Source organism: Eschrichtius robustus, chromosome 8 (assembly GCF_028021215.1).
Source record: "Eschrichtius robustus isolate mEscRob2 chromosome 8, mEscRob2.pri, whole genome shotgun sequence".
NCBI lineage: Eukaryota > Metazoa > Chordata > Mammalia > Artiodactyla > Eschrichtiidae > Eschrichtius > Eschrichtius robustus.
In genome coordinates this window covers 73,103,799-73,111,859 of record NC_090831.1, presented here as the reverse complement: position 1 = coordinate 73,111,859, position 8,061 = coordinate 73,103,799, and positions in this window count along the sequence as shown.

Genomic DNA, 8,061 nt, shown 5'->3' with positions numbered 1-8,061 from the left:
TCAGGGCTTGAACCCGTGTCCCCTGCGTTGGCAGGCAAGTTCTTCACCACTGCGCCACCAGGGAAGCCCCGTGAACAGCTTTCTATTTCAGTAAGTTTATTTTTTTCTACCTTTTATTTTGGAACTATTATAAACTCACAAATGTTGGCAAGGATGTGGAGAAAAGGGAACCCTCCTACATTGTTGGTGGGAATGTAAATTGTTGCAGTCACTGTGGAAAACAGTATGGAGGTTTCTCAAAAAATTAAAAATATAACTACCATATGATCCAGCAGTCCCACTTCTGGGTATATGTCTGAAGAAATGAAATCAGGATCTCAAAGAGATATCTGCACCCCTATGTTCATTGCAGTATTATTCACAATAGCGAAGACATGGAAACAACCTAACTGTACAGCAATGAATAAATGGATAAAGAAACTCTGAGACGAATGAATAAAGAAAATGGAATATCATTCATCCATAAAAAAGAAGGAAATCCTACTTTTTGTGACAACATGGAAGGACCTTGAGGGCCTTATGCTAAGTGAAATAAGTCAGACAGAGAAAAACATTGTATATTTTCATTTATATGTGGAATCTAAAAGAGCCAGCCTCACAGAAATAGAGAATAGAATGGTGGTTGTGGGAAAATGTTGGTCAAAGGGTACAAACTTCCAGTTACAGATGAATTAAGTTCTGAGGATCTAATGTACACCATGGTGACTATAGTTAATACCATAATATATATTTGAAAGTTGTTGAGGGTAAATTGTAAATGTTATCACCACAAAAAAGAAAAAAAATGGTCATTATATGAGGTGACAGATGTTAACTAATTAATGAGGTAATAATTTCACAATTGTATCATCTATTTGCACACCTTAATTATGCATTATATGTCAATAATATTTCAATAAAGCTGGAAAAAATAAATGCTATGATTAATGCTCCAGTAGCTACACACTTATGTGCATCCTTAATTATTTAATTAAGAAAATTTCTGAAAGTGTACTTATTAGGATGAAAGGTCTGCATGGTTTTATGATTTCCAATACATATTGCCAAATTGTTGCAGGACTTAACAATTTACACTTTGACATGAAGCATATAAGAATGTCTATTTCTTTTTTTTTTTTTTGTCTTTCACATAGACATATATGTAAATATAAGCATTAAAATACAATATGAAGTTAAATTATTTTTTTATTATTATGAGGCATCTTATCCATACCGCTTTTCTCTCACCATGTCTTGTAGAAACTTTATTTTTTCCTTTATTTTTTTTTCTTATTAGTCATCCATTTTATACACATCAGTGTATACATGTCAATCCCAATCGCCCAATTCATCCCACCACCATCACCACCCCCTGCCACTTTCCCCCCTTGGTGTCCATACGTTTGTTCTCTACATCTGTGTTTCAATTTCTGCCCTGAAAACCGGTTCATCTGTACCATTTTTCTAGGTTCCACATATATGCGTTAATATACGATGTTTGTTTTGCTCTTTCTGACTTACTTCACTCTGTATGACAGTCTCTAGATCCATCCACGTCTCTACAAATGACCCAATTTCATTCCTTTTTATGGCTGAGTAATATTCCATTGTATATATGTACCACATCTTCTTTATCCATGTGTCTGTCGATGGGCATTTAGGTTGCTTCCATGACCTGGCTATTGTAAATAGTGCTGCAATGAACATTGGGGTGCATGTGTCTTTCTGAATTATGGTTTTCTCAAGAATGCCTATTTCTTCAAATCCTTGTCAGCATTGAGAATTACCATTCTTCCTACCTTTATCAATTTGGTAGATTGAGGGATTACTGTTTTAATTTAAATTTCTTTGAATAATAATGAGGATAAACCATTTTGTTTATGAATCATTTATATTTCTTCTTTGTATGGTTGTCAGTTCACGCCAGTTCAAGCCTGACTCTTTAAAACACACACACACACACACACACACACACACAGTTCCATGCCTCTCCCATCCTGTATTTGTACACAGTGGTTTGTTTGTTTGTTTAATTGGTCAGAGTGCAGGAACTGACATTTTCCCCTTTGTAATCATCTTGTTAAATTCAGCCAAAAGTTTCAGCCTTTTGGATCCTGATCCTCCCATCCTGTGTTTGCTGCCCTTTCTGGTTTGTTTTTAACTGCAAATCTGATAAATTTGCAAAATATCTTTTTATTCTCATCTTTCTAAAAAGTTTTAGCAGGACAGGGCTCAGCCCAGATCCTATGTGCTCCCTCGGGGACTGGCCCTGTCCTGACATCAATTGGTTAATTACATGGGTTTACAAGACTACCACCCAGTAGACAGAGCTGCCACCACCACCATGGATGATGCTGGAATCCTGAGTGTTCAAATGTTCTCTCAGCCTTAATGGCTGATCACTGCAACTGTGCGTTGAGGTCCACTGAAGCAAGAGGATTACAAAGTTTCGATTTCTCCTTTGGCTATACACTTCTAAGAAGTTTGTGATAGTATCTCACTCATGTCTTTATGTGTCTCTGGATCCCTCCCCCAGTTTCATGTGCATAGTAGTCATTCAATGAAAGTGTATAAAATTGAATATAAACTTTCCTGGCTGCTTTGCCCACAGGGACAAATAATTCACCTCCTCTTCCCCCCACGCTTAGGCCTATCAATCCTACATCAAAGTAGCAATATATATACAGTAAAACTTCAATTAACTGGATTCCAACAGGAGAAAACTCATGTTATATACTCTACTGCTGAAAAAGGAGAGAAATTGAAAATCTACATTTTTTAAGGAGTAATTTCTTTTTTGTTTTCTGCAATTATGGATTTATAGTAAGAATTTATTACTGAGAGATGAACCTGAGGCACTGTCAGTTTCTAGGTCATAAAATAAAGATTAAATTACACCAATACACTGTAAGAAATATTTTCAAGGAGGCTTAAAGCTTAAAAATACATATCTGGTTATTCAAAGCACAGAGTCTCAAACATTCTAGTTTATGGAGGTTTACTCTGTTCTCTTTTCTCTCTGAAGTCCAGCTTCATTGCAGTTTCAGACCATGAGAATTTTGAATATTAGTTATTTGCCTAAGTCTAAAATCTGCATTTCTTGCTTAAGCACTTTACAAACTGTCTCACTGAATCTTCACAAGAAAGAAATGCACAGAACCTTTTTAGAAGAAAATAATTTACATGAACTTCTAATGCTGAGGTTAATTATTTTTAATTTTATACTTATATAATATGTACAGTGATAAAACCAGATTTAAACTTATAATACTTAGAGCTCTTACTAAAATTAAAAAAGACAAATTTAGGAATCTAATACAAATAAAACTGCAAAGCAATGTAATTCAGATGAACAACATAAGCTTGATGTGATGGATGGTCTTGTTTGAACTTTGGGTTAGATGTGTAAAAAAATATCTATATTAACTTGATTCTTTTGATTTTGAGCACTATAAACCATGGTTTGAATCATTATCATTAGTTTTCCCCTTAATCAATGATGTTGTGTTACCACTGACCCAATCATTTGAAAAGTGCACCCCAAAAATAATACTAAAAAGTTTAAAAAGTTATTTTATAACAAATCCTTAACTGTGGGTTTGCCATTACTCTTATTGCCAACACCATACAAGATGGTAGGTACAAACCAGGACCCATGGTATACCCACTCTTTTAAATGTGGTCCTGACTGCTGTGGGTCAGTTTTTCGTGTCTGGTTTCCCCTTTATTACCATACACTGTGTGATGGCTGGGTTTTCCCACTACTTCTCTATATTTAAATGACTCTGAACCTCTAATTCGTGCTATTAGCCTCAAAGCCTTTCGGCTTTTCATGTGGTGAGAATGAGATTGTAAACATGAACAGAGCATGGGCACCAATATTATCTGGGGGTGGCTAGTTATCTAGATAATCTCATCAAATATTTATATTATACTTTAAAATTTTTCATTGAAGTGAAAATTCCAAATGAAAAATTTCTAAGCAAACTTTACAGGGGTTTATCTTTTAAGAAACAATTTAACACATTTATTAAGAAGTATAATTCATATATCATACAATTCACCAATTTAAAGTATAAAATTCAATGGTTTTAGTATATTCACAGATATGTGCAACCATCACCACTGTCAATTTTAGAACATTTTAATCACCTCAGAAAGAAATCCTGTACCCTTTAGTTACCACCATTCCATTCCTGCATCTTCCCCTTTTCCCCTCCACCAGCTCTAAGCATTACTTTCTGTCTCTACAGCCTTCTCTGTTCTAGACTTTCATATGAACAGAATCATACAACATGTGGTCTTTTGTGACTAGCTTTTTTCACCTAGTATAACGTTTTCAAGATTCATCCATGTTGTAACATGTATCAGTACTCATTCCCTTTCGTGGTTAAATAATATTCCATTGTATGGATAGTCCACATTTTGTTTATCCATTCACCAGTTGATGAACACCTGCGTTGTTTCCACTTTTTGGCTATTATGAATAATGCTGCTATAAACATTCTTGTACAAGTTTCTGTGTGGACATATGCTTCATTTCTCTTAGGTATATTCCTAGGAATAGAATTACTAGGTTAAATGGTAACTCTATGCTTAATTGTTTGAGGAAATGGCATAATATTTTCCAAAGTGCTGCATCATTTTACATTACCACCAGCAGTGTATGAAGGCTCCCATTTCTCCATGCCCTTGCTAACTCTTCTTATTATCTGACTTTCTGATCTTAGTCATGCTAGTGGGTGTTAAGGGGAATCTCACTGTGGTTCTAATTCTCACCTAAACTGTATTCAGTGATAATTTTTGTTTCATCATTTCTTGCTCTTTTTTAAAAAAATGGAAATCATTCGTTTGTTTTTTGTATGAACATTTAAAATTTACTTATTTTAAAGTCTTCATCAGACTCTCATAAATTATTTTCATCTGGAGTAAATTGATGGTCTAATTATTTAGTCTTTCTTAGTATATTTCCTCAAATATTTTGTAATTTCAGTGTGAAGGCTCATTTTCAGTTGGAGTGGTATTTTATTACCTCCACATTGTGCTCATGTCTTCCTATCCAACAGTTCGGTGGTAGTTTCACCTGGCTCACCATGTACCTCTACCCTGAACAAAATTTATAATGGCATTTTGAGGACTCACCCTAAAAGGCGATACTGGGGATACTGCATATTCAGTTAGTGAGCCAGCCAAAGACTTCATTGAAAGTCTGTAGACTTTCACCTTGTTAAAGGCATAGCCCCAGTTGTTGGTCAGTAACAGTTTTTTCCAGTCCTCTTTCACAGGTCACAGGTCATATGGTCGGAGGGGCTGATCATTCAGAGGATTAAGAACGGAGCTGGAAGTGGGGAGAGAGCCCAACTGACTCTTAACTTTAAATACTGAAAATGTCATATGTCTACCAATTGCAGCTCTACTCAGAACTTTATGTTTCTTTATTGTTTTCGGTCTATAATGGTATTTATTTTTATACCCATTTTTTCCTATTTTACCTTCCCTTTTTTATGTGGTTGGAACAGAGGGACTGTATTAAAGCGTGGACTCCCTGTATCATCTTGACTAGAAGTCTTGCTTTACTTAAGGAAGGAAAGCTGGAGGCTGGGATGATCTTGCAGCAGAAGCTAACAGTTCTCCAGGTAAGGAAAGAGAGTGAATATTTTGCTTTTGCTTTCACAGCATTTTCTCTCATTAGGTGAGAACTTTCCTTTGGAAACTCCCCTCCCCTCTGACATCAGTCAGTATGATTTGGGGTTTGGCTCATCCTACCCCCATAGCATCAGTATGATGCTCAGAGCCTAGGCCACAGTAACTGGTTCAGGAATGAGTAAATAATCCAAGTTGTCCAATGAGATCCCTCCCTGTTATTTTTCTGTCAGGAAAGAGATCCACTCTTCTTATCTCTGGTTCCTAGAATCCTCACTCATTAAACGGGGGTGAATAATAATACCTGTTTCACAGAGCGTCAGGGACTAGTCAGGCGAATCAATGCTTAAGCACAGAGCCCAGCACATGTTGGTCAGGATCCCCATCACTGTTTTTATGAGTCCATGTAAAACTTAAAGGAGGGAGCAGTCACCTTGGACTGGGCTGGTCTAGGAGGGATTCATACAAAGTGAATTCTTTAAGTTGATCTTAAAGAATAAGTAGGGGTTTGATGAGAGGGACAGAGAAAAAACATTCTACAGAGGTAGACGAGGACAATATGGCTGTGGGTTACAAGGAACTGTGAGGAGGAGGGTCAGGTGAAGGCTGAGGGTGCAGGTGGCAGGGAAGCACATGCGGGAAGCTCGCTGGGGCCTGAACCAAGGAGTTGGGGCTTTGTTTCACAGGTATTGGGAAACCAGGGAAGATTCTGGATTGAAAAATAATGTGACTGATATGGGATGGCTTATAAACAAAAAACTCTTCTATAGGCAGAGGAGACGTGAGCAATCACTCCATGCGCTCCTTCACTGTAACCTCTTGACTTAAACCCCAAACACAAAGCCAAAACACACACACAGGAAATGGTCTAGGAGCATGAAGGAAGTGAAGCAGGAAACCATTTTCCTCAACCCCGCAATGGACTCAGAGCCCACGTTTCACTATTTTGTGTATTAACCAGGTCAGCTTCCCTTTATCTCTGAGCCATGTACACCAAGTGTGTGTGTTTGTGTACATACACACATATGTATTTTCAGCAGTGTATAGGTTTTTATAAAAATACATTTTGTATATGTGATTTGTACAAAATTACACTGCAATTTTAATGATTTATGAATTTGTTTTAGTGGTTGTGTCCACATTCCTTTTACTATTCTCTCCTTAAATAGACAGATCATTGTGGGGACTCCAGCAAGATGTAGGCAAATGAAACCTAGCTTCCTTTGAAATATCTGAAGACATGGCATCAAATGATTAGACTGGAGCAGTGACTGTTCCCTTTCAAGAAGAAATATGTTCCTCACTTTGCTACAGTTGTCATTACTCCCTCTTATTTCCCAACCCTGAGCCTGTGTGTCATTGGTGTTTATCATCACTATAGTGCTCTTGTTTTGCTTCTACTTGGTTCCATACGTTGATTTTCATTCCCTACTTGGCCTCTATGGACATTTTAACTTGTGACTCATGGATAACACCAATTTTGATTTTTCCTGTCTGAAGTTGAATTTTTATAGGTATTTCTTCTAAATATTCTAAGACAAGCTAAAAGCAGCATTAACTACCCTAAATACTGAATAGCTGAGGCCAGGCCAACTCTTGGTTGTAATTCATGTATACCACCTTTCTTGGCCTGGCTAATTTTGTGCATTCACTGACAAAGAGAATCTGCCAGAAGTTGTTTTCTATTTGATGGCAGGCCAACAGATGCTGCGAAATCATGCCAACATGTGCCAAGTTGTCACCTCAGTATCCCTGTTTATCAGGGACTTCATTGTACAAATCCCTTGTCCACTGTTATGTCATATTTACTTATACAGATAGATAAAGGCCCATGCCCAGACGAGTGAATTCTTAGGAAGGTGCTATTTTTACCCAGTTCCCTAAAAACCACATAAGAGTGACAAATATTTCCATAGGATTAATGAATAGGTGTTTCAGTCTCCTCTGCCCTTATTAAATACTAGCTTTTTCTTTCATACTTGGAACTCTGTTGAATTTGTGGATGAGAAACATTTTCCATATATAATGAATCCAAGGACTTTTTAACCTATTCGATTTTGTTCCATATATTGGTCACTCTTTTAAGGAATTGTTCCCAATCTAACCAAGAATCAGATAACCTGAGAATTTGGTACATCTTTATTTAGAATATTTTTATATTTTTGAATAATATATATATAAAATACTTCTTGATAAGATCAAGAAATGACCAAGGGAATCATGTAGCTTTAGCCATCCTTGTTTTTATCATTTGCCAAAAAATTTCTTTAGCTTCATGGAAACCACATAGAAACCAAATGACTTGGTTTTCTTTCCACTTCTCTAGGCAACAAACCAATTTTTTAGTTTCCATGGACACCCAGTTGTGCAACAGTAGTTAGATCTGTAAAAACTGCTATCTGACTTAGAGTCTGATGATGACCTACCCATCGGCAATGA